At 46.9% G+C, this 27,695-nt stretch overlaps 1 protein-coding gene and 1 long non-coding RNA gene across 6 annotated transcripts in view; one reads left to right on the forward strand and one right to left on the reverse strand.

Annotated features, from left to right (window-relative positions):
- The window catches only part of Stambp (Stam binding protein), a 28,434-nt gene extending 26,961 nt beyond the window's left edge, over positions 1-1,473 (reverse strand). For 4 of the 5 annotated variants that reach the window (XM_006236726.5, XM_039106986.2, XM_039106987.2 and 1 more), the window contains exon 1: positions 408-1,473. The gene's annotated coding sequence lies outside the window, so the exon portion shown is untranslated. The remainder of the gene's footprint in view (positions 1-407) is intronic. The other variant, XM_063285460.1, reaches the window with a different exon arrangement.
- On the forward strand, positions 1,472-9,585 carry LOC120102321 (uncharacterized). Its single transcript, XR_005503662.2, has 2 exons — positions 1,472-4,672; positions 5,844-9,585. It is a non-coding gene; the product is annotated as an uncharacterized LOC120102321 (long non-coding RNA).
- Positions 9,586-27,695: the final 18,110 nt, after the last annotated feature.

The following is a 27,695-nucleotide window of genomic DNA, read 5'->3' on the forward strand; positions in this document are numbered from 1 at the left end:
TGATGGTTATGAGCTACTGTGTAGTTGTTGGGAATTGAACTCAGGACCTTTGGAAGAGCATCCAGTGTTCTTTACCTCTTAGCCATCTCTCCACCTGTTTTTCATTCTTAAACTCATAAATACAATATTCCCTGTCAACTCCCAGAAGCAGGGCTCTTCTCCATATCCAGATGCTTTGAAAATGAACTGCACCCACCAGAAGCAATCCGTAGAGAGGCAGAAGCAACCTAATGCAAGCCTTCCTCCCTCTGGGTTGAATTCTGCCCATACTCTGTCTGATGCCTTCATTCCTTAGGCCATCCCACTGTTTGGAGCTTTCATGCTTGAAAAGCATTGAAGATGCTTCTCTCCTTTCTCCCCTTTTGACACAGAGTCTCACTCACAGTCCAGTGTGGTTTGGAACTCACCAGGTAGCTGGGCAAGCAACAGACACATGGGCGATTCTTCTGTATCAGCCTCATAAGTGCTGGGATCACAGGCATGGGCCACCAGCCCAGCTACAGCTCCTGGCCATAGCTGGTATGGCAGTTATAACAAGCTTACATCAGCCTGCAAACTGCCGGCATGGAATCTTGACCCTCTGGCATTCTGTAGCATGCTTGGGTGCAAGATCAGGCAAAAACTAGAGAGTCAAAGAAAGAGAACGTTAGTGAAGGCCAGGTAAAGTACAGGCCCAGGGGAAAAAAAAAGGGATTTGGGTGGATTTGTTTTGTTTTACTTGGGAAATGAACCAATTCACCTTGCTTCCTTTTGTATTTTTCAGAGTTGGCAATTTGATGTTCTTTACACAGCAAGAGGGCCCAGAAATGGCAGTGAAATCTGCACACCAGAGAGGGAATCTTAACATGTTTTCTCATGTTATGCCTTCCATTAGCATGCATGTAGATGATAGGTCACTTTCATGGTTCACAAAGGCATTTATACACAGTTCATATTTAGCAGCCTAAAACAACAAGAGCAACAACAAAGATACTGCCTTGTCTTAACTGTACGCACTTAATTATTGTACTGTCTGGTTTTGTGTGTCAAGTTGACACAAGCTGGAGTTATCACAGAAAAAGGAGCCTCAGTTGTGGGAAATGCCTTCACGAGACCCAGCTGTAAGACATTTTCTCAGTTAGTGATCATGGGGGTGAGTACCCAGTCCATTGTGGGTGGTGCTATCCCTGGGCTGGTGGTCTGGTCTTGTGTTCTATAAGAAAGCAAGCTGAGCAAGCCAGGGGAAACAAGCCGGTAAGTACCATCCGTCCATGGCCTCTGCATCAGCTCCTGCTTCCTGACCTGTTTGAGCTCCAGTCCTGACTTCCTTTGGTGGTGAACAGCATGGAAGTAAATTGAATAAACCCTTTCCTCCCCAACTTGCTTCATAATGTTTGTGCAGGAATAGGAATCCTGACTAAGACAAATTGGTACCAGAAGTGGGGTATTCCTGTGACAACCTGAACATATTTTGGGGAGGACTGTGGAAGGACTTTGGAACTTTGAGCTAGAAGAGCCATTGGGTGTTAAGGGATCTGGAGCCTAGAAGACAAGGTGTGTGCTACAAAGGGCAGATCTGGAGAAGTGACCCAAGCCCTTGGAGGAGCCTAGAAGATTGTAAGTGGATCCCAGACATTGGATGGTTGGAGTTTGATTTTGCTTTTGATTGTGACTGTGCCCTGATATTTTTCCCTCTTGAAGGAAGACAGTATTCTAGTGGACTCCACAGTTAAGAGACTTTGAATTTTAAAAAGACTTTGAATTTTAAAAGATATTGTGTATTTTAAATGGATTGAACTTTTAATATATAAAGACTGTGTGACTCTTAAAGTTATTTAGATCTTGGGGATGAATAAGACAGTAGGGTTGAGGCTTAATAGTGATGTGTTTGTGTGTCAAGTTGACAAGGGGTCAATTGTACTGTCTGGTTTTGTGTGTCAACTTGACAGAAGCTGGAGTTATCACAGAAAAAGGAGCCTCAGTTGTGGAAATGCCTTCATGGGACCCAGCTGTAAGGCATTTTCTCAATGAGTGATTAAGGAGGAGATGTTTGCTGTGTTCTGTAGCTGCAGATCTTCAGGCTGTCACTGTCCTCATCACTGTGGACCAGTGGTGAGGCAGAGACAGAGCATCAGCAGGAGGAGTCTGGGAAGGAGACAAACGAGAGACAGGAAGGGGCGGGATTAAGATCCACACTTCAGAGCACAGCCCTTGCAACACACTGCCTTTTATAAGGCCCCCCTCGCTAGTTTCTTCCCTCCCCGGTAATGCCGTTGCATTATGAGCCAGCCAAAGGCTCAACACAGGACTTGGAAAAACCTTGTACTTGGCTTTTAAAGACTATTTTCTACTTAGAATTTACTACATGCATGCTTTGCTATTCCAATTCTATCACTATCTTTAGGGAAAGCAACACAGTGAGGTGTACTGTGCGCTTTCTTCTCGTGAGAACTGTTTGTTTTATAACAGCACAAACCAGCTTGACCTGATGGACTTTATGGGAAGCAGTGAAGAAAGGCTCTTGAGAAATGCAGATAAAGTACACCGTGCCTCAAGTGCAAGGCCAGGCACCTGCAGCTCAGCCTACCATTAACCCCCTTTGCTTTAAGGCCCTGAGTAGTGCGTCTGCGGCGAGCAGGTCTCATGAGCTTCTTGTGTCAGTGAGAGAGTGAGTCGGGACTGAGTTGCCAATGACTTGGGGAGTGAGTGGCTGTGTGGTAGGAAATCTACAGATATACTCCTTGTTGGGCTGTTAAGTTTTTGGGGATGCCTAGGAAAATCTATGTGGGACTTCTTTAGTATAAATGAGCAGGTAATATAAGATTATAATTGTATAAGGGTATCAGGTAAGCAATGTAAGTAATATAGTAGAGGCAAGCAATTTACATGAGATTCCAAGGGCTACAAGAGACAGAACTATAGCACAGACCTCGAATGGTAAACATTGTATATATAGTCAGAAGTGTTCATTCTTCCCATGATCATGTATGGAGGATGTGGGTCTGTGGAATATATGCGATGCTTTCACGAGGTTTTCTTTTTAGTTCAGCGTCATATCTGATAAAACTGCCTCCAAGGTGTTCCTGTGGACTCTGTGAACGTTTGGGAGGTTTGTGTCTCAAGGGGTTTGCCGAGGTGGACTGTCCTTGATTTCTTAGAAGTCACTAATGCCACAGACAGACGGACAACCACATGGCAGAGTTGGGGGCTTCTCTTCTTTCCTCTTCAGAGGGAAGGGGGGGTTCCATGCTCTGTGGTTGATAGTACAGGCTGGGTCTAAAAGCAGGAGGCGTGTGAATAGGAAAGAAGAGGGCCGGCTGGAGTGGAAAGGGGATGAGAGGAGGCGTGAAAACGACCAAAATACACTATGTACACGGAAAAACCGATCAAAGCCTTAAAAAGGAAGCTCAAGGTAATGTTTGGCTGCGTGGTAGGCTTGAGGTCAGCCTAGGTTAGATAAGACGGGATGTGTACCAAAGCACGGGGAGAGTGAGGGGGTGGGAAGAAGATGGGCTTGTTCCCATGACCTCTGTCAAACATCTCCACCCCAAACATCACTGCGTGCACAATGACAGGTGCTATAGCAGTTCCAACCATATTCCAATGGAACTAAGCTAGGGACTAAACATTTAACACAACAGCTTGTGGAATCGCTTTTGTAGAAATTCTGTTTTTACACATTAAAGTGTTCAGTTCCATTTAGGCAAGTCCTGGGACTGCCCTGGACCTCTGCTCCCACACTGATTTTTCTCTCCACAGTCCCCCACTAGTTCCAGCTGCACTCTCTGCATCAGACCCTGCCAGTTTTGATGTTAATTTTGCATCCTGCAACTTTGCTGAAAATGTTTGTCAGTTTCCTGGAGGAGTATTTGGTCCTTGTGCATTGACTCACACCCTCAAATAAGGACACCTGGATTTCTTCTTTCTAATTTGTGTCCCCATTATTTCCTTCTCTTGTCTTGGTGACGTGACTAAGACCTCAGACTATTGAATGAGTGGAGAAAGTGGACAACCTTGTCTTGTTCCCAATTTTAGCAGAAATGGCTTGAGTTTTTCTCATTTATTATAATGTTGGCTATTGGTTTATTATTATAGATATTATTGTATTGAGATATGTTCCCGAGGACTTGAGTTCAATTCCTAGAACCCACTTTTTTTTTTTTTAAAGACTCAGTCTTGGTATCACAGTTCCTGAGTAGCAGGCCAGCCTGGGTGTGTGGTGAAATGCTGTCTCAGAATCCCCTGGTAATACACAACCCTAACTTGAGTGCCTGGCGCTACAAAGTCATTTGTGTCAAAAGTGCACCACTCCAGGCACTCTGGTGAGGAGGTGACAGGCAGACAGTGAGAACTGAGGGTGGGAGGAGAGCTGTGACTGCCATCTTCTGGACACAGCAGGCTATTGCACTCATGAGCTCTGTGCATTACAGGGCTAGCCTAGATGGTCACAGATCCAGGGTCAGACCCTCCATACTTTCTCCTTGAGTGTATCAAGATCTTAAACCTACCTTCAACATGAGGGAGGTCTAGCCAAGGTGCCAAAAAGGAGCCACGTGTGTGGAGAGGAGGACACTGGGAAGGTATTGATCAAAGAGCATTATGCTTGTCTCATTCTCTAGGTTTGCAAAAGGCAGTCCAGAGAAAGAGACTGTGAGCACCAGGAGGAGGGGCCAGGAGGACCCACCATGCGCAGGTATTGTGCCTCAATGCTATAGACCTGTGCGTTCTCTGAGAGTATCCCAATAGCTGCTACACGCTGGTGGCGAACACTGGGTCACAGCGTAAGTTTGAAGGCTTGCACACAAGCTGAACTCACTGGGGAGCTTTTCTTTTCCCTTCATCCCTAAACAGTGAGCTATCTGTATCAAAAGTTCTGACTTCATAGATCTGAGTTTCTGGCTGTACTCAGCAGTATACACAGATACAGATACATTTACACACTTTGTAAACACTTAAAAGGAAGCTGGCAAAATGTAGCTCAGATGTAGACTACTTGCCTAGCACTGGTGAAATCCTGGATTCTTCTCCCAGACAACCCCATCCGGCTGCAAAGTTGCCAGCACAAGGGCAAGGAGCCTCTGAGCCCGAAGCTCGTGTGGTTCAGGCTGCACCTGCCACTTGCTACAGTGTGTTTCTTTTCCTGACTTACCAGCCACTTCCACTATTTGAGACTCCATCCAGCACTGCCTAGTCTAAGTCTGAAATTCTGGGCTCAAATCATCCTCCTGCCTCAGGCCCATGTGTACTGGAGTCACATGAAGATCGACTCACACCTTTATGGGGTAGGAAAAGAAATAAAAGTGGGATAAAATAGGGGAGCTGATTGTTCACCCAGGGAGTTGGAAGGCATGCAGTCTTCTCTCCCTGCCTGCCCTTCCTGCACCTTCACCAGATGTAAGCTGGGGTGACTGTCTTGGCCACACAACAGCTTCACAGCGGGTCAATAGAGCATCTCCACAGAAACAGAGAAGGGGACAGACATGCAGTTGCTGGCCCTGGTCTCCTCCATAGGGAACACCCAGAGATCACTTCCCCCACAAGGGCCTTCAGAGCCATGAGTCACAAGAAAATGCAGTGCAGGGCCCTGTGTGTGCTTTGACCACAGAGGAGTTGCCACTCAGGCAGGGCTGGGAGACACCGCATAGGACAGGGATCGGAGAAGCCTGGACTCAGCGGTGTGCTCATTCTAAAGCTCGGAAGCATCATCTCCCCACCTGCTGAGAGCCAGGCTAGAGAGAGCTTTCTGTGGAGTGAGTAGGAGTCAGAAAGCCTATCTTCAGCACAGTGAGCACAGGACAGGTGAGTGACGGGATCTATGTGAAGAGTTTGATTCAAATCCATCCTATATTGACTTGTCTTTACAGAGAGGGCCTCATATAGTCTGGCCTTGAACTTGCTGCCATGAAAGATGACTTCAAACTCCCAATTCTTCTGCCTCCAACTCCCAAGATGGGAATCACATTCATGTACCCCTAGGCAGGGCTCTATGCAGTGGCTCCAATTCCCAGAGACCTCACAAGGGTCTTCTCCAGCTCCTGCCATCCCACAGAGGAGTAGACAGACAGGAGAAGCTGGCTCTCCCAGCTACAGAGACTCAGGTGGAGCTGCACCCAGCCCCCTTACCCCATGAGGTAAATTGACTCTGATGGCAAAGATGGTCTCTAACCAGACAATGCAGGAGCTCTGCTGTTGTCCAGATGAACATGGCCTGGGCAGATGGTGGCCGGAACACCTGTGAGAAGGCTCTCAGAGCTGGGCGAGCCATGGCTGAGGGGCACGACTGTGCAGGTGACTTTTCCAGGGGTGCGATGAAAGGTGCATGGAGACAGTGTGAGGAGGACCTAGACTGCCACCCTGAGATCTGCAGAAGATCTGAGAGGGAAGACTGCAAGAAAGGCAGGACTTGGGGGAGGCTCAGAAGGCAATAGGGGACTGAGGAGAAGGCTTAATCAGAAAAGCACTCAACCTCAGGAGCCTGAAGATTGAGTCTGGATCTCTGAGTGTTACAGAAAAGCCAGGCACCATGTCTAACCTGGCCCATGTGGCAACATTTCTGGCCATGGAGAGACCTTGTCTCAGAAATTGGAAGGTGCCCGAAAAGCAACATCCGAGTTTGTCCTCTGACCTCCATGACTACATGCTGGGCACATGTGCTCCCATGCCCACAACAATGCACACCACCAAATGGTAAAGAGCACAACTGCTTGGGTCACACAGAGGAGTGAGGGGAGAAGTGGCTGGGAAGTAGACACTGCAGTGCTCAGCCTTGTGCTGCAGAATGAACCGACAGAGTCATCCCTCTGGGGCATGGACCTTCCCTCCTCCCACCTGCAGCCCAGCCTCCTCACCCCTGTCTCCTGGAAGAGGCTGTGCTGAGAGGCTCGCAGGCTGTGCAGCAGTATAGCCAGTGAAGGATCCCTCCACTGGGTGTGGTGCAGGCACAGAGGTAGGGATTGTCTTGTGCCTGATTGGTTGAGAAGTGTAGCACAAAGCTAGAGTATGGAGTAATTGGGGGTGGGGCGGGACATAGACTGGCAGAAGGAATATAGAACCCTTTCTTCAAATATGCCAGCTGTCCTCATTGGGAGTTCAAGACCAGTGTGATCCATATACTAAAACAGGAATGGAGTTGTCGAGCTGCATATGGGGTGTCTTACCAGAAAGCAAACGGGAAGATCCACCTGAGAGAACACCTGCATGGTACTATCACAGAAAAATTCCAGTCCCCATTTGGGACAACCCATCTGCACTTTTAGTCAGGGAGGCCTGAGGCTTCCAAAGCAGAACAGTATACATTTTCCCCCCTAAACTTTGTGAAATCCTGACAAACCCCCCATCGGTTCCTGGAGCCATGTAAATGTAGATAAAGAGAAATGACTCCAGAGTTGTCCTCTGACCTCAAGAAAGCATCCCCTCCCCAAGGCCTCTCTTCCCGAGTACCAGGACTGCAGGACTGAGCCAGCACACCCAGCAAGCCATTTGTTTTTTTGTCTTCTGGAGAGTTACCTAATTGCCACAGGCCTCAGTGAAAACAAAGGAGAAGATATTAGCCACCTTCTAACCCTAAAACATCATGAAGCCCAGGACACTTCCCCACACTTCATCACTGAATCTCCTCATCCCATGATTCAAAAACACTATTTAAATTCTGTGTTTACCTCAGCCAAGAATATATACACATAGACAAAGTTCATCCCAGAGCTAGTAAGTGAGCGAGGCCTGAGGGGGCTGTGCCTCGGGACAATGAACAATGGCAAGAACAGAAATGGCCTCCTGTGTCCCACCTCCTTCCTCAGGCCCTCTGCCTGCTGCCCCAGGACTGCAGAGCCCACAGAATGGGTGCCATTGTGCTTTGTCTGGTGCCAGCCTGGAACAGCTGAAGGCTGAGGGGGAAATCCCACATGCACTAGGAGAAAATTTCCACTCGTTGCACTGTCTTGCTGCCTCAGGCTAGCTAGGCACATTCAACTTCCACAGGAACTCCAGATTCTCCAGGTCTCCTTCCTGGAGTTGCTGTCAGTGCCCCAGTGCTGGGAAATCCAGAGGAGGGATCTGCCTCAAGCCTGAGCACACCTAGCAAGACCTGTGTGCAGAAACGTTTCCAGAGTCCTGTGCTTATGGGTCTCTATTTTTCTTGTTTTTTTTTTTTTGTTTTTGGTTTTTTTTTTTAGAAGACTATTTTCTCTGTGTTCAGCCTGCGTGTAGGTATGTGCATTCCTGGTGACAGCTGAGGGTCCCAGAGGGAGTTAGATCCCCAGGAACTAGGGAGTACAGGGCAGTGTGAGTTCTGAGATCCAAACTCTGGTCCTCACAAGTGAGCCCAATTGTCAGCACCAAGCCTTCCTTAGAGGCCACACGCACACTGTCTTCAAAGTAAATGGTGCTCTGGAGAGCACTGCAAAGCAAAAGGGTTTCTTTCTCCCGATCTGTTTATCTGGGAGCATGGACAAGTGATGACCTTGGATGCTCAGCCCAGTCCTGTACCAACAGAGCAACCGCTCCTAAAGCTCTGCACTGGGCAGCAGCGTGGTGAGCGGCAGCAGGGGAGGGATATCTGTGTCTCCAGGGCCAGCTCTAATGTGAAGAGAAATCAGCTCTGTCTTCACCAAGGCCGGACCAGCCAGCAGCAGGGGAGAGCATGGTAGGGAAGGGCAGAATGGAAGAAGTGGAAAGAAGAGGGTTTCTGGGGCGGGAGCGGGTGGAATGGGAGTATGCGCAGAGAGGACACCTACTGCTGGACTTCCTGTACTCATGTGGTCGGAGACATCCACCGGGCCAGTGGTAAGAACACGGCGTGCTGTAGTTAGGGTTGGTTGTCAGGATGGCTCCCATGTAAGATCCATTTGTTGAGTGTTGACTGCCGAGATGGGTGAGAGCTCATCTTTCTCAGGCAGGAATGACTGACGACCTTGGAACACCAGCTCGGTTCATAAAGAAAAGTTCAGTGTTGACTTCAGCTTCGAACACCGTCCTAGCTGTTGTTCTCGGGGAGTCAACAGGTGGCCTTAGCGGGGTGGATGTGTCTAGACAACTGAACCATGAAGCTGGATGCCATCTGGAACTCTGAAAAGGATTCAAGGCCCAGGGAGGAACAAACTGCTTCCTATATATGTGTGCCCATAGATGAGTGCTGCTCTCCCCAGATCGGAGAAGCTTCTTTTCCTAAATATGTGTGTCCATGGATGAGTGCTGCTTTCCCAGATCGGAGAAGCTGCTTCTGCTCAGGGAGTGGTTAATGTATAGATTCGTTACTTGTTAAAGGGTTGAGAACAAATATTGACTGATAAGCCCCAAATGAGACATCTCTCTCTCTCTCTCTCTCTCTCTCTCTCTCTCTCACACACACACACACACACACACACACACACACACACACGCACACACACGCACACACACGCACACACACGCACACACATGCACACACCTCACCATTCAGGGTGCATGTTGTAAAATGGCACAGAAACAATGTAAGAGATGGATGCTGGGGAGGAGTGCTGTGACAGCCTCTCTTCTGCACAGGTAGAAGCCACTGCACTCATGAAAGCCCAGCAGCCGTGGTTACTTCCACTAAAATCCCACAAGGTGGAGCCCTTCCGAATCCCAGCATTCATGGAGAGAGGAGTCATTTTTCTTTAGGGGTGTAGAGACTGGAAAGTTGCCTAGGATCTAATAGAACCCCACAAGCATGAACATGCAAAAAACCACAATTAAACTTGATGGGTTGTTAAAACATAAAAAAGGGGGGCCGGCATGATGGGATAAGAAAGACCCTTGCCACCCAGTATGACTAGCAGAGTTTAATCCAGGGATCCCACATGATGGAATGATTCCTGCAAGAGAAATGATTCCTGCAAGCTATCCTGAACCCCACATGCACACAGGAACACACACACACACACACACACAGAGAGAGAGAGAGAGAGAGAGAGAGAGAGAGAGAGAGAGAGAGAGAGTTGGTAATAGAGGTTTCAGAAGGCGTTGGAGGAGGATATAAGACGGTAGTGAGCAAATGTGATCAAAATACATTGGGACTGGAGAGATGGCTCAGCTCTGATTGTTCTTCCAGAGGTCCTGAGTTCAATTCACAGCAACCTCATCAACCACACAATAGCTCACTTCTGAAATACATTAAGTGTGTCTGTGTCTGTCTGTCTGTCTCTGTGTGTGTCTATATAATAGACATGCAAGACAATAAATTTTAAAGTCTAGAGCCATGGGAATTAAAAGTCTTTAATCCCAGTCTTGGGAGGCAAGAATCTTTGTAAGTCCCAGGCCAGCCTGTGCTAGCTAGCTGCAGGCCAGAAATTGCTTCACATTGAGATCCAGTCACAATAAACAACAAAGACAATAAAGACAGAAAAGGGGAAAATGAGGTAAGGGGAAATAGATGAGCAACTAGGACAAGGTCGCCCCCAACACCTCGCTAATCCTCACTGCTGTCAATCACACCTCTCAGTTAATGTCTATGACGCCGGATCAGAGCGAAGACTCAGGAGCACGACACACCAGGCAACTTTTATTGTAGAATTAGATGGCGTTAAGAAACTGCGAGTCTGTTTCAAAGTACACTTAGTAAATAAGAGTTTCCATGAACTTTATGGAGAATGGCTGTGTTCTGGGCAGCTTCACTTCTAGGCAGGGCCATCATTAGCAGAAGCGGTGAAGAGACTGCACCCACTCAGAGCCCACAGTGAGCTTCTTACTGTAGTCCGCCGCTGACACTGAATTTGTCGTCATCCCCTTGCAGAACACCAACTTTGTTGCTGGGCAGAAGCAAGCACTGCCTTCAGCAGTGAGGTCGTTACAACTTCAAAGCAACCCCAGACTTCCGGGAAACATGTTCAGGAAGCAGACCCTCTCTAGGCCAGACAGATTTTCATGGTGTACTGTGTTGTGATCAGCGGTCACAGTGCTCAGTCAGGATGATGGTCATCAGGACAACATGGTTGCAGGACTGGACAATCTGAAGGGCTGACGTGGAGTACGAGGAGGGGAAGAGGGCTGCCTCATGCAGTTTTACATAAGACAACCCTGATGCAGACCACAGGGCTGCAGTCATCTCCTCTTGTCTCACAGAGCTTGTGAGGGGGTCCCCTCTGTTCCGGAAATCCTTATCATACCTGTGATACTCTGGAGCTTCAATAGTCAGTCCGTGATCACCAAAGTGCAAAGGTCAACACTTTTAAGGGCTTAAGCCCCTAAACAGCATCCTCAAAGGTTCTTCTGGGAGCCCAGCAGAGCATACCCATCAACAGGATATTCTCTGATAAACACCGATCTCTTTCCCAGTTTCCATGGTGCTGGGGTACCGGGCTACTGTCAAGCATCTTACCTATGGAGACGCCACCCTGAAACTGCGGTTTGTGGAACATCAGTGAAGCTCACCTGAGTCAGGAACTTCACTTTACGTGTTTGTCAGTTGGCTTTAAGTTCTGCGCCTTACTTTTTAGGTAAGACTTTGTCTCTCACAGAAACCCTCTGAGCAGAGTCAGACTACGGCCCATGTCTGGGATCTATTGAGTCCTCTGTCCTTCAGTTGTTTTGTGAGCATCCTCAGGCATCCTGAGGCAGACAAGGCAGCTGAGCAGTGGGTCCTTACTGGTTCCCAGACACAAAATCCCATCTTAACCTCTTAGCAAAAATACCATCTACCAATATCAACTTCTAGTTACTATGAGCTCCTAACACCCTGTTCTACTCTGAAGTAAGGTTCATCAATAGAGGACAATAAGTGTCTTCCTGGACTCTGTGAATGAGCACATGTGCCATTCATACATACCAGTGAACATACATGACACAGATGTGACACATATGACATAGGTTGAACATATACTTAGATATCTACACTATCCCCCCCACACACATACACCAAACTCACATACACACAAAGTCTGCACACACGCACACGCGCACGCACACACACACACACACACACACACGCACACGCACACACACACACACACTGATGAAGGTGTGCAGGATTCCACTCATCACAAATCTGAGACGGTCCCCATGCTGCTCAGGGTGGGGACATGGCCGCAGTCCTGCAACTAGAAAAAAGGAAATGTGGTTAAGGCATGGAAAACTCCCTTTTGAAACAACACATACTTTACATAGTATACCAAAAGAGAGACTCATGTGACCCAGGCTAGACCACGTAACCTAGGCAGCCCTGGAGGATCCTGAACTTATGCTCCTGCCACTAGCTCCCAGTGCAGGCAAACACCAGGACAGATTTCAGTAGTGCTAGGAACTGAAGCCCGGCTCTAGTGCTTGAAACAGGAGCACTCTCTCAGCTGACCCACATCCCCATACACAAGCCTCTGGTGTAAGAAGCTCACGGAAGGCCGATAGTCCTCAGCCTAGAGGTGAGGTCAGTGACAGCATGGCAATGGGTCCAGGACCCACCACCCCCACCCAGTCCCCCCATGGTCTTAGTGTCTCCCCATTATCTCTGCACATATTTTCCAGAGTCGCTCGTGAAATATTCTTTATGAAAAGGGACCCTTGATGTCACTGTAGTGTTGGAGTCATAAGGTGACCTAATAGGCCCTGAGGGGATGCTCACACTTGACAGGCAACCCTGTAGGATTTAGAAACCTGACACAGAATGGCTGTGTACCCTGGCCTGGCCTCAAACTGATGATCCTCCTGCTGCAGCTGCCCTAGTGCTGGCATTGCAGATGTGTTTCACCATGGCCAGGTTTGGAAGGGTTCCTTACATTGGGAATCTTGGCACTGGTGTTCCAGGCTCCATGTGTGTGTGTGTGTGTGTGTGTGTGTGTGTGTGTGTGTGTGTAATCTCTATTTAATACCCTGGTACCTAAACATTACATCCCAAACCAGAGCTCGGTGAACAGATCTGTTGGAAAGTTCTTCCCTGCACGCATCTGGAAACCCTATCTGCATTTGATGCCTGAGGCTGCACAGTGGGGCTGCAGAGACCGCACAGTAACAGCTCCCGCTGCTCTTGGGGGAGCAGGCAGTGCTCAACAAGTGACCCAGATCTAGGGCCTCCGACCACCTCTTCTAACCACAGCAGGCACTGAACCCACGTGCACAAATCCACAGCCACACAGAAATAAGGTGAAATCATCTGATTTTAAAGACTACACAAGAAGTTACAGAAATAAAAGTAATGAATTATATACCTATTTTACAAAGGAAAGCAGATAGTTTATTAGATATTTATTGTTAGGATCAGCAGTATTATGCAAACTATAAGTATGCACCCACATTTATTATGATCACACACACACACACACACACACACACACACACACACACACACACACAGGAGTTCTACCTCTTGGAGTTAACACTCTGATCCTGATCTTAGCCTTCCTTGGGTCACTGTGGCTGCATCCCTGGTTCTTTTTTTTTTTTTTTTTTTTTTTTTTTTTCTTGTCTCAAGTTTATTTGTAAAAACAGCATAGGACACTGGTCATCTGCAAATAGTGTGTAGGTGGGTGTGTCACAGCAGTCGTCTGTCTTCACACTGGCAGGAGCCTTTTCTATGGGGCCTTCACAGGGGCCTGGGCACCCTTGGGAGCCTGGGCTGGAGCTTTGGCCTGGGCCTTAGCTGGAGCTGTGGCCTCTGCCTTGGTTTGAACCTTGGGCTTTGGTTGGCAGAGCCTACGACCCTTGGCCATGTAGCTTCGAATCTTCTTCCCAAGCTTGGGGTGAGGGATGAAAGCCAGACGGCTGAGTTTGCGGCTAGAGCCCTTTGGCTTCTTGGGCTTGATGGCCTGAGGCTTCACGAGGGCTTGATGGCCTCTGCTCGTGCACTCACGGCCTTGGCATTGTTGGCCTGCATCTTCTTCAGGCCTTTCTTGTTGTGTTTCTTGGCAAAGCGCATGTTCCTCAGAAACTTGGGGTCGACCCCCTTAAGAGATTCGTATCTTTGTGACCGGGGTTTCTTGATGCCATTTCCTTTTTTCTTTTTTTTTCCTTTCTTTTTTTTTTTTTTTTTTTTTTTTTTTTTTTTTTTTTTTTGAGCTGGGGACCGAACCCAGGGCCTTGTGCTTACTAGGCAAGTGCTCTACCGCTGAGCTAAATCCCCAACCCCTCTTGATGCCATTTCTGTGCCATTTGCGGGACTGGTTGTGTGTGGTGTGGTTCTTGGACTTGGCCATGTCTGCACAGTAAGCCGTGGCTCCCGCAGCACCTGGGACCGGAAGAGCTGCATCCCTGGTTCTTATACAACTTCGGGGACAGAGTCCTGGTCCTTTTGCTCTGTTGATGCATTTCCTTTGAATCCAATCTTAATGGAAAATCCAAGCTGTTGTGGAGTAAAGCACCAGAAGTCATTGATCTGAGGCTGACCTGACAGTGAAATATGAGCACACACAGCCAGGGAGAAGGAACCAGTTCCCAGGGAGGTGGGATCCTGCTCTCTAGGGTAAATCCCAGCATCAATTCTGCCATCTTCCTTGGCTTTCTCCTTTGCTTTCAGGCAGCTGGCTGTTCTGGTTTGAATAAGAACGGCCCCCATAGGCTCAGAGATCTGAGTGCTTATTCATTAGGGAGTGGCACTACTGTGGTCTTTTTTGAAAGAACTGTGTCATTGGAGGTGGGCTTTGAGGTTTCAAAAACCCATGCCAAGCCTAGTGATTCCCTATTTCTGCTGCCCGTGGATGCAGATGTGGAGTTCTCAGCTGCTTCTCTAGCACCATGTCTGCCTGTGGGCCAGCATGCTCCCCGTAGTGATGATAATGGACTGAACCTCTGAAACGATAAGCAAGCCCTGATTAAATGATCTATAAGAGTTGTGTAAATTCACCTATCTTACGTGACATTGATGAAGAGCAAAGTAACATTCAGTAAGCACTGAATAAGCTAATGGACTCCATACTTTGTTACTGCTTTTCTCCATGTTACTGGGGATGAAATCCAGGGCCTCAAGCACGCTGAGCACACAATCTGAGGTATACCCTAGTCCTACTTCCTTTATCCCCTCAACATCCTGAAAAGGACATAGTACCAATACCCACCAGATACCAGCTAAAGGGGTGGGAAGGGCCAGCACCCTCACGGACGGTAAATAACCAGGTTGCAAACCAGAGAAAACCCATTCCCACAGCCCACTGCCTCCTAGGTACACGGCCATTATGGATTTCTGGAAGGTGAGTGATGGGACTGAACGTCCAGGTGTGATGATAAACCTCATCGGCTCTGTGTCCTGACTGGGAACCTGCCTTCATTTCTTGTACAGAGATACATACCCAGAAGAGAGATGGATCCTACTTGTGGGAATGGAACCCTCTCAGTCGGCAGAATATTTCCTTCAATCTGAAGGTGTCAGTATGAAAACTCCAATTCTTTTTTTTTTTTTTTTTTCGGAGCTGGGGACCGAACCCAGGGCCTTGTGCTTGCTAGGCAAGCGCTCTACCACTGAGCTAAATCCCCAACCCTGAAAACTCCAATTCTGAAGTAGGAAAAGCAAATGCACAGTAGGCAGAGATGCCCCAAATATCCTTCCCGCTTCTCCATCTTCTCGTCCCTCTTTCCCTTCCCTTCCCTCCTCTCTCTCCCCTCCTTCCTCGACCTTGCCCCCTCTCTTTCAACCCCTTTATCTCTTCTTCTCTACACAACTTTTCCTCCCTCTTCTAGAACATGTGGTTTTCCTTCTGTTCCTAGTCCTCCTGGTCATCACTGTCATCTTTGTTCTCCTTGTCCTTGCCCTCATCCTCCTCATCTTCATCCTCCTTTCCCTTCCTTCCTTCCTCCCTTTCTTCCTTCCTCTCCTCTTCCTTCTCTCTCCTGTATGCCAACCCCTTCCCTGTTTGTCTCCATCTCTCTGGATCCCGTTCTTGTACAATGACCTAATGGAGCAGAGGAACTCAACAGTACAGATGACTGGGAAGAAGAATCAAGCAGAGAATTAGGTCTGTTCAGATCAACATATGAGAAACAAGAGAGGGAAATGCTAAGGCCAGAGTCACTAGTCCCTGTGGGACAATATGCAGGGTACAGATGTTTGTTTAAAGAGAAAGAAGCATGGTTCATCGCTATAATGCTTTGCACACTACAGTGCTCTGCTGAGGAATTCGGAGTACACATGACATTGGGAATGAAAATGAATGACGCTCAGATATGGTGTCTGGCCTGGAATGTCTTCAACCCCCATCTCTTGAGGGCTCTTCTTCAGGGTTTGTCTTAGAAAATCATCAATGGGGGGTTGGGGATTTAGCTCAGTGGTAGAGCGCTTGCCTAGGAAGCGCAAGGCCCTGGGTTCGATCCCCAGCTCCGAAAAAAAAAAAAAAAAAAAAAAAAAGAAGAACCAAAAAAGAAAAAAAAAAGAAAATCATCAATGATGTCACCATATCTTTTCAAAGCAGCAGGTGTTAATTAAATTATGTGCCTGAAAGGAAGGCTTTTAGGGCAGCCAGTTAAGACATTCTGTGGATGTTACGTTTTTAAGTAGTTCTTGTACCCTCCAGACCTGAATCCCACAGACTCACTGCATTGGGAACACAGCACTGGGACTGATTCAGATATCATCCTTTGATATTTAAAATGGATGTGTAAATTGACATTGGACAAGAAGGCGTCTGGGATTGATGGATCAGATGATGGGTCTGAGAAGACAATGAAGCCAGGAATTCCCAGTGAGCCCAGCCAGCCATGCCTGATCCATCAAGGGAGGTAGGCCAAGGGAGCTTCATGAACTGGCCCCCGCCATGGATCCCCAGATCATGCCAGGGAAACACTGGTCTGCCAGGTGGAGAAGAAGGGACGATCTGCTTTGTCCTCCTGATTCATGGCGGTCAAAATAAGCTGAGCTTCTCTCAGTTTCTTCCTAGCTGGGCCCTCACTGAGGACAAGACTCGAGTCATCCATGTTCTACGTGATGTCTAAACCATTCCGACCTTTGCTCTCCACCTCTAACCCCGCTGCTTCCCTCCTCAACGTCTGACTCTGATTCCATCTTCGCCCTGGGTTACCATGACTACCCCAAACATGAGCTCCACAATCTCTCGGGGTCCTCAGCTGCCCACCTTCAGTCTTGGGACCTGTGTGACTTCTCCCTGTGTGAAGAGGAGCTCCTCTGCCCTCCCGGTGTGGTACTGCACTGCTGTCACACTTTCTTACCCCTCATCCCTTCCCTCCCCTCCGCCACTGGCTCAACTGCACGGCTGAGTGGGGATGAACCTCGAGGACGTTAGGGCAAGGAAGCCATGGCGGTGTAAAGTTACACACCCAACCACTGCATTTCAAGATGTGATCCACGCAGTGCTGAGGTACATCATGGCAGGAGGCACACTAAGGGGGTGAACTCTAAAGAAAGGGAGGAAGGGATGGTGGGAGCAGGGGGTTCAGTCTCAGTGGAAGGAAGTGGGAAAGTGTTCCTGGCAGGGTCCTGTTTCCTCCCTACATGGTGTATGCACATGGCTGCTTAGAGAATCAGCAAACTACATTAGTCCCTGTACACTCACAAGTAACTGTACTTTAAAACAGTGAGCTTTTGCATAACTAAAGTCAAGTCAAAGAAAAAACAAAGAGCAAGGAAAGGAACAACTCAAACCATGATTACAGCATTTCACAGTTGCCAGCACGGTTAGCCCAGCTCTGTCCCTAGCAACCTCATCGCTCTCCCAACACCCAGATGGCAGGCTCAGAATGACAGTCCGGACAGACTCCCCCATAACCGTAACTCTCATCCAGTGACTTTTTTCTTGAGGGAGGATCTTCCTGTGTAGCATGAAGGGGTAACAATGTCACCATCCAGCAGTGTCAACCTCCTGAGCTAGGATTCCAGGAGTGTACCAGTGCACACAGCATCCTATGACTCCTTTAAACCTTGCAGTCTCTGCACACCATGGCCTAAACTCAGGAAGCCGACATTCTCCATGAGCCCAACTCCATCAGCAGATCTGAATGCTCTTCCTGCTGGAGCCTGGCCCTGGGTCCCATCCTGAGTTCCTTCCCCACTGTCCCTGCCGCGTGGCTCTTGTGAGACTCAGAACCAGTTCTTCTGCAGCCTTGGTCCTCTGTCACCCCCACTGTTCCCTGCTTGTCTTTGTAGACCTCCTCCTCAAATGAGGGAATCACTTCTCCTGCAGTCAGTTGTCCCCATTCCTTGGCCTCATGGGCCAGCTCCTTGTGGAAGCTTTCCAGGTCCCTCTCCTACTTTCACCTGGCTTCCTGGAACCTGCTTCCAATGGCCAACAATGGCTCCACGGATCTGATATTGCACAGTGCCTTAAGTTCCACACAGGGACTGAAGCCCCCTTCCAAAGGCCGTCCTCCTCTGGACACCCTGACATGCTGCTGAGAGGATCGTTGCCATCCCCGAGAGCCCAGCTCCAAGCCTGCCTTGTCTCAGGCCTGTCACCTTCTATCATTTCCTGGATCTCTGAAATCCCACAATCCCCCACACTCAGCCATCACCCTCTCATCATACCATGTTAGCAGCTCCCAAACCTTCGCTGACCTCCCCACCTCACCCAGCCTTGCAGCTCCTTCCTCTCAACATCTGCACTGGCTTTGGTCACAGCACTGCTCTGCCTGCAGTCCCTGAAGAGTTGTCCCTCTACTCTAAAGCACCACTGCTCTTCCTTCCCCGTGGGACAGTGGGGAGCATGGCTCTGATGGGTCATACCGCTGACCCCTCCCCATGAAACTCTTCTTTGGCCCCTCTCGTTCACAAGTCCTCATAAGTCACCTCAGGGTGACCCTCTTGCTCTTAAACCTACGGTGGCCTGTTTTTGCCTCCTGGAGCACACAGTGCACTCTGCCTCCTGTGACCAGGCACTCATTTTCTGTGTCATGTCCCATTTGTGTCCCCAGGCACAACATGCAAACCAGTAAAGATCTTTCTACACAATTGAAAGAGAAGAAGGAATCACAGGAGAACGCCGTGTGCACAGGTCGGCCCTTCCCGAGATCTGAGTTTGGTGACTGGGATCTCTCCGGATCTAGAAATAAGCCACCTGGTTGTGGCCTACCAGACTGTTGTGTGAGTCTCAGGTCCTGTAACAAGAAGAGAATACGCACACGGGAGCGCTTGGATGTGCACAAAGGCAAGTGCTGCTCCATAGAGAGAAATGCAGTCATTAGAATGAACGCCCTTGGCTTGTTTAATGTTTAATATGTACAGCTTTTAGGTATGATCTCTATAGCCTGTTCACATATGATCTTGACTCTCAATCACCATCCAGATTCAAAAGGAACTGGAAGCTTGAAAGTTTACAAATGTTTCAAAAGCTCTCAAGGTTGGAACAGGTCACTAACATGTGCTCAGAGACCAAAGAGATCGAATGGCTTGACTCTGCTGAGAGACTTGGCCAGTGTGCTTCTAAGAGGCAGAGAGGAGGAGGCCCACCCTCGGGGAGGACATATTTGCTTACATGAATCCAGCCTATAGTGAGCAGCCCCAGTTCCTCCTGAATCATGAACAGCTCTCCTCATTCTTCGTGTGACAATAATCAGGGCCTCTGTCTTGCTCTGGGATAATCATATGTCTTATGAGGTACACTTCTCTCACCTGCCAAGAGAAAACTTGTCACAGTTCCCTGGGGCTCTCAATCCTGCTGTCACAGCACACATCAGTGAAGCCCTGCCCACCTCAATGACTGATTCTATTCCTTCTCTTTCCTCAGAGTTTCACAACCTTGACTGCTCCTGTGCTTTGCTGAGTACCACAGAAAGGCGCCAATACTGAGCTGAGCCTGAGCACATCCTAGGCCTGGGGTTGTTCCTGCAGCAGCCAGCAGGTCTGCTCGGGAGTCTTGAGGTGCTGTGGAGAGGGCCCCAATGCTCTCTACTGCCAGAAGCAGCTTCCCTGCTCAGGCCCCCTCACTTAAGGCCTAGGTGTGGTTTGTTTCACACACTCGCTGGCTTGTTGGGAGTGAGGAACAGGTTCAAGCTCTCTCTTCAGTGGCCTTGCCTTCCTAATCTTAGCAGACTAACTGCTCAGCACTCTATCCCAGTGTCTCTCCTGTCTCTGCAAAGGACGGCACACGTTGCATACAAAGACCTTACATGATTTATACTCCCAGGCCCTCCACTGAGGAGCTCAGAACGGGACACAGAGGGAGCTGAGTCCTCCTCTGCTAAGAATCAGTCACTGAGCCTGCCTTCCTGCCTGTCTGCCTGCTTCTCCTGTGTGACAGCATCTCTCTCTCTATCCAAGGCTGGCCATGAACCTGTAAGAAACATCCAGCCTCAGTTTGCAAATGGCTGGGATTACCAGCATCAGCCACCACTAGAATAAATATTTCTAACTAGAATTGAGGCAAATTGTTAATTCAAGGGTCTCTGAAAATGAACCAAATACAAAGTCATTAATCCAGCATGGCCAGGCCTTACCATGCACTGTTCCTTCTGTGCAGTGATAAGGACAGACGCTGACCCTGGATATGTTCTCGGAGAGTCACGGGAAGTCAAGGGAGAAGACAGTCTCAGATCAGGGAGGAGTTCTCATTCTTTACCAGCATTCCACAGAGGACACCACATGTTTCTATTCCTCTCTGAGTGGTCCTTTGGGCAAATGGAGGACCTGTGTCCACAGATCATGCTGACCACAGGGAACATGACTTTGATGTTCAGAACTGCAACGCACAAAAGAGTAGCCTGAGGCCACAGGGTCCTGTGTCACTAAACACAGACTGCCTAGGATCGAAATTCTAAGTCACTGGGATTCCCTGCACAAGTCCCTCTTCTCCATAATGACCCACAGTGGGCAGAAAATGTATTCTCCAAGTCGGGCCAGGGCTGACTGGGAGCTGTGACTGTGGACTTTGCTCTCAGTTTGAGTGGATGGAGTGATATTTCTGGATTTGACTGTGAAGTGATTCTGAAGAAACTTATGTGTGGTTCACAGACTCGGTAGGCAAGGCCCACCCTTCACTCAGGCAGCAATGTGAAGCCATCTGAGAGCCGCACTGGGAGAAGCAGTGTGGAGCAGACACTTCTTCTGCGTCTCCTGGGATAGACATGCTTGCTTTAGCTTTCTTCATCAGATATCCAAGTCTGTTCACTCTGAGGAGTGAGCGTGTGGTTCTCTAGTCTCTTCAGATTCTCAGACTGAGACTCACAAAAGTGGCTTCCCTGGTCTGTGCCTTTCAGACATGGGCTGCGCCAAGCTACAGTATTCCAGAGTGTCCGCCTGAAGAAAGCCTGCTGTAGGGATGCTCAGGCATGTCGCCACAGAGTGTCCCCAGTAGAGCGATGCTGTAGGGACGGGGCAGCCCCTTGAGGCCCTGGAACTGCAGGGCGATCCGATCGTGCGCTCATGCAGCCTGGCAAAGCTGCAGCCCGAGACTCCAACTGTGAAAGCGAACGTGCACTGAGCCCAGCACAGCCACAGCGGCAGGTCCTCAGCTTAGCTGGAGTCAGTCACCCCTCTCCCGATTATTTCTCCCAGATGAACAGGAACTGAACAGCTGGCTCCTGCTCCTTCATCACATTTTGCCAGTGTGTGCTCTTCTGACTGCACAGGCTCACGGCTGCAGAAGGCTATGACTCTCTCTGGACCACCTCAGGTACCCAGTAAGCCTCACTGCATACCCCTGGGAAGATCAGTGGCTACAAAAGGCTTTAGGGCAATGGTTCCCAACCTTAGCACAAAGGATCCTAAAGCTGTGACCCTCTTCACTGCTTCCCCATAACATCCAGGATGGCATTAATTCTCATGGCTTCTTGTTCCGAAGCACTTGCTATGATCTCAACGAAGTCCTCATCTGTAGCACCAAAGATCTCTCCTACTGCTTCCTTGTCTGCCCGGGAGCCAGCCACAGCGGGGGTCTTCTTTCTTGTTGTTCCTTCTTGAGGCAGCGGAGGAGGGAAAGCGTCGGCAGAGGGTAAGACTTTGTCTTAGAAGATATTTAGTGTTGCTGTATAGTAAAAAGTTTACTTATCTAAGTCTAAGTTACTGTGCTACTGCAGCTGACCTGCCTTCTGTGTTCCTCTGAGGCCAGAAACTGCCGTCTGGGGCACCCAGCACCTCTTCCTAAAACAGCAAAGGATCAAGCACACAGCCTTTGTTCCTTCTCAGCAGCAACCGCTGGACTCTGACTTTCAGGCTGCTAGTTGGACGTCACATGAAGAAAAAGGGACACTTTGAAAAGTAATTGCAGCATTTGTACTTTGGTTGTAAAAAGTTTCCTATGAAAGCTATCTAAGGGGAAAGCAGAAAGATCCTAACTGGGGAAAGGGAAAAGTTTCTACTCTAAGAGGGGAAAGGCAAAAAATTTCTCCTAAGGGAAAAAAGTTCCTCCTATCTCTTCTCTCGTCTCTTTGTCCTCAGTGCTTATACACCTTTCAGAATACATGGTCACATGCTACAAAGTTCATCACAATTTCACACAAAAAATCAAATCATAAATTGAAATAGAAGTTTACAACAGAGAATGTTTACATGTCTACCCATCAGGAGTAATTATCTGGCTAAACATCCATCACCTGTCACAGCTCCACAAGTTCACTGAAGGTTTAAAATCATAACTAAGTTATTAGTGAAGTTTTGTATACATAAACCCAGTTAATACTTCATCTTCTGTCCTAGCACCTATAATAAATCATTAGTTCCCCTTTTATGACCTTTGGTTGTTTTACAACCTCTTGGAATGTGCTCTGAGTAGGAGAAAGTCTGGTTGCCATCTACGAGCAATTAACAGGTGACACTTGGGAGACTGGCAGAGTTTTCATTGCAGTTTTGACTACCAGAAAAGGACCTAATAGCAGTCCCACTATAAAAGAGCTTAATAATTACTGATATAATTTTAGGAATTCTTTAAAAAAATTTTTTTAAAGTATTGTTTATTATGTACACAGCGTTCCACCTGCATGTACACATGCAGGCCAGAAGAGGGCACCAGATCTCATTATAGATGGTTATGAGGCACCATGTGGTTGCTGGGAATGGAACTCATGACCTCTGGAAGAGCAGACAGTGCTCTTAACCTCTGAGCCATCTCTCCAGCCCTAAAATTTTTTATTATATATTTCTTTACTTACATTTCAAAGGTTATTCCTCTTCCCGCTTTCCTGTCCATAAGCCCCCATTCCCTCCCCTTCCCCTCCCCCATACTGGTATTCCCCTTATACATCCCCCTTATTGCCCTCCCCCATATACCCCTGCACGGGGGGGTCCAACCTTAGCAGGACCAACTGGTGCCCCAACAAGGCTATTCTCTGCTACATATGCAGTTGGAGCCCTGGGTCAGTCCATGTATAGTCTTTCGGTAGTGGTTTAGCCCCTGGAAGCTCTGGTTGGTTGGCATTGTTTTTTTTTATGAGGTTGCAAGCCCCTTCAACTCTTTCGGTACTTCCTCTAATTCCCCACAAGGGGGTCCTATTCTCAGTTCAGTGGTTTGCTGCTAGCATTGACCTCTGTATTGGACATGCTCTGGATGTGTCTCTCAGGAGAGATCTATATCCAGTTCCTTTCTGCATGCATCTTTTAGTTTCATCAATCTTATTTAGTTTTGGTGACTGTATATATATGGGCCACATGTATGTCAGGCTCTGAATGGCCATTCCTTGAGTTGCTGCTCTAAACTTTGCTTCCATATCCCCTCCTATGAATATTTTCCCCCATTTAAGAAGGACTGAAGCATCTGCATTTTGGTCATCCTTCTTCTTGAGCTTCCTGTGGTCTGTAGATTGCATCTTGAGTAATTTAAGCTTTTTGGCTAATATCCACTTATCAATGAGTACATACCAAGGGTGTTTTTCTGTGATTGGGTTACCTAACTCAGGATGATATTTTCTAGTTCAATCAATTTGCCTATGAATTTCAGGAAGTCATTGTTTTTGATAGCAGAGTAATACTCCATTGTGTAGATGTACCACATTTTCTGTATCCATTCCTCTGTTAAAGGACATCTGGGTTCTTTCCAACTTCTGGCTATTATAAATAAGGCTGCTATGAGCATAGTGGAGCATGTGTCTTTGTTGTATGTTGGAGCATCTTTTGGGTATATGCCCAAGAGAGGTATAGCTGGGTCCTCAGGTAGTGCAATGTCCAATTTTCTGAGGAACCTCCAGACTGATTTCCAGAATGGCTGTACCAGTTTGCAATCCCACCAACAATGGAGGAGTGTTCCTCTTTCTCCACATCCTCGCCAGCATCTGCTGTCACCTGAGTTTTTGATCTTAGCCATTCTGACTGGTATGAGGTGGAATCTCAGGGTTGTTTTTATTTGCATTTCCCTGATGACTAAGGATGTTGAACATTTCTTTAGGCTTTTTGGCCATTCGATAATCCTCAGCTGAGAATGTTTTGTTTAGCTCTGTACCCCATTTTTAATAGGGTGATTTGGCTCTCTGGAGTCTAACTTCTTGAGTTCTTTGTATATTTTGGATATTAGCCCTCTATCATATGTAGGATTGGTAAAGATCTTTTCCCAATCTGTTGGTTGCCATTTTGTCCTAATGACAGTGTCTTTTGCCTTACAGAAGCTTTGCAGTTTTATGAGATCCCATTTGTCGATTCTTGATCTTAGAGCATAAGCCATTGGTGTTTTGTTCAAGAAATTTTCCCCAGTGCCCATGTGTTCGAGACTCTTCCCCACTTTTTCTTCTATTAGTTTGAGTGTATCTGGTTTGATATGGAGGTCCTTGATCCACTTGGACTTAAGCTTTGTACAGGGTGATAAGAATGGATCGATCTGCATTCTTCTACATGCTGACCTCCAGTTGAACCAGCACCATTTGTTGAAAATGCTATCTTTTTTCCATTGGATGGTTTTAGCTCCTTTGTCAAAGATCAAGTGACCCTAGGTGTGTGGGTTCATTTCTGGGTCTTCAATTCTGTTCCACTGATCTACCTGCTTGTCTCTGTACCAATACCATGCAGTTTTAATCACTATTGCTCAGATCACCATGGACTAAGGCTGCTCTTCAATAATAACAAAAATGTCAGGAAGCCCATACACATGGAAGCTGGACAACGCTCTACTCAATGATAATTTGGTCATGGAAGAAATAAAGAAATTAAACACTTTTTAGAATTTAATGAGGGTTGGGGATTTAGCTCAGTGGTAGATCGCTTACCTAGCAAGCGTAAGGCCCTGGGTTCGGTCCCCAGCTCCGGAAAAAAGAAAAGAAAAAAAAAGAATTTAATAAAAATGAATGTACAACATACCCAAACTTATGGGACACAATGAAAGCTGTGCTAAGAGGAAAACTCATAGCGCTGAGTGCCTGCAGAAAGAAACAGGAAAGAGCATATGTCAGCAGCTTGACAGCACACCTAAAAGCTCTAGAACAAAAAGAAGCAAATACACCCAGGAGGAGTAGAAGGCAGGAAATAATCAAACTCAGAGCTGAAATCAACCAAGTAGAAACAAAAAGGACCATAGAAAGAATCAACAGAACCAAAAGCTGGTTCTTTGAGAAAATCAACAAGATAGATAAACCCTTAGCCAGACTAACAAGAGGACACAGAGAGTGTGTCCAAATTAACAAAATCAGAAATGAAAAGGGAGACATAACTATAGAATCAGAGGAAATTCAAAAAATCATCAGATCCTACTACAAAGGCCTATACTCAACAAAACTGGAAAATCTGCAGGAAATGGACAATTTTCTAGACAAATATGAGGTACCAAAGTTAAATCAGGAACAGATAAGTCATCTAAGCAACCCCATAACTCCTAAAGAAATAGAAGCAGTCATTAAAACTCTCCCAACCAAAAAGAGCCCAGGTCCAGATGGGTTTAGTGCAGAATTCTATCAGACCTTCATAGAAGACCTCATACCAATATTATCCAAACTATTCCACAAAATTGAAACAGATGGAGCCCTACCGAATTCCTTCTATGAAGCCACAATTACTCTTATACCTAAACCACACAACGACCCAACAAAAAAGAGAACTTCGGATCAATTTCCCTTATGAATATCAACACAAAAATACTCAATAAAATTCTGGCAAACCGAATCCAAGAACACATCAAACAATCATCCATCATGATCAAGTCGGCTTTCTCACAGGTATGCAGGGATGGTTCAATATATGGAAATTCTCAATGTAATCCACTATGTAAACAAACTCAAAGATAAAAACCACATGATCATGTCATTAGATGCTGAGAAAGCATTTGACAAAATTCAACACCCCTTCATGATAAAAAGTCCTGGAACGATCAGGAATTCAAGGCCCATACCTAAACATAGTAAAAGCCATATACAGCAAACCAGTAGCTAACATTAAACTAAATGGAAAGCAATCCTACTAAAATCAGGGACTAGACAAGGCTGCCCACTCTCTCCCTACTTATTCAATATAGTTCTTGAAGTTCTAGCCAGAGCAATCAGACAACGAAAAAAGGTCAAAGGTATACAAATGGGAAAGAAGTCAAAATTTCACTATTTGCAGATGATATGATAGTATACTTAAGTGACCCCAAAAGTTCCACCAGAAAACTACTAAACCTGATAAACAACTTCAGCAAAGTGGCTCGGTATAAAATTAACTCAAATAAATCAGTAGCCTTCCTCTTCTCAAAGGATAAACAGGCTGAGAAAGAAATTAGGGAAATGACACCCTTCACAATAGTCCCAAATAACATAAAATACCTCTGTGTGACTCTAACCAAGCAAGTGAAAGATCTGTATGATAAGAACTTCATGTCTCTGAAGAAAGAAATTGAAGAACTCAGAAGATGGAAAGACCTCCCATGCTCATGGGTTGGCAGGATTAATATAGTAAAAATGGCCATTTTGCCCAAAGCAATCTACAGATTAAATGCAATCCCCATCAAAATTCAATTCTACATAGAGTTAGAAAGAGCAATTTGCAAATTCATTTGGAATAACAAAAAACCCAGGATATCGAAAACTCTCCTCAACAATAAAAGAACTTCTGGGGGAAATCACCACCAAAGTTCCTTTGTAAAAGGTAAGTGAAAATTAATTCAGGATTCTTTCAGGAATCTAAATTCTCCTTGTAGGACATTCTCAACCAGGTGCCCCTAGTTTTTGTTTTTGTTTTGGTGTTTCTTATAATACTTGGTAATGTCACTTTATTAACCTGAAATGAGATTCCCAGATCAGTATAATCTACATTCTTATAATTTTAAGGAAAGACTGTAAATGTAATGCCCTAACTATGATATAAAGAATAAAATGAATTTATGAAAATGTGTTTCAGTGTGTGAATGTGTTGGCTACACTAGAAACATTAGTATAGCATTCCCTGTGTCAATGGGATGGTCGTTACTGCAACTCAATGAAAATTACAGTTGTGGGGAACTTTTGTGAAAGCAAGTTATACATTCAGTAACAAATATATAGAGACTTTCCCCCTTGTACTGACTGGTTTTGTGTGTCAATTTGACAGAAACTGGAGTTGTCACAGAGAAAAAGGAGCCTCAGTTGAAGAAATACCTCTGTGAGATCCAGCTGCAAGGCATTTTTTCAACTCGTGATCAAAGGGCCAGGACCCAGCCCATTGTGGGTGGTGCCATCCCTGGGCTGGTAGTTCTGGGTTCTATAAGAAAGCAGGCTGCAAGCCAGAGGAAGCAGTCCTGTAAGCAGCGCCCTCCTTGGCTTCTGCATCAGCTCCCACCTCTGTGTTCCTACCCTGTGTGAGTTCCTGTCCTGACTTCCTCTGGTAATGAACAGCAATGTGGAAGTGTAAGCTGAATAAACCCTTTCCTCCACAACTTCCTGGCGATGGTGTTCCATTGCAGCACTAGAAACCCTGTTCAAGACTCCCCCATAGTAATAATCACATTCTGAACTCATACAGGAGTGGGATGCAA

The sequence above is a fragment of the Rattus norvegicus genome, chromosome 4 (genome assembly GCF_036323735.1).
Source record: "Rattus norvegicus strain BN/NHsdMcwi chromosome 4, GRCr8, whole genome shotgun sequence".
Taxonomy (NCBI): Eukaryota; Metazoa; Chordata; class Mammalia; order Rodentia; family Muridae; genus Rattus; species Rattus norvegicus.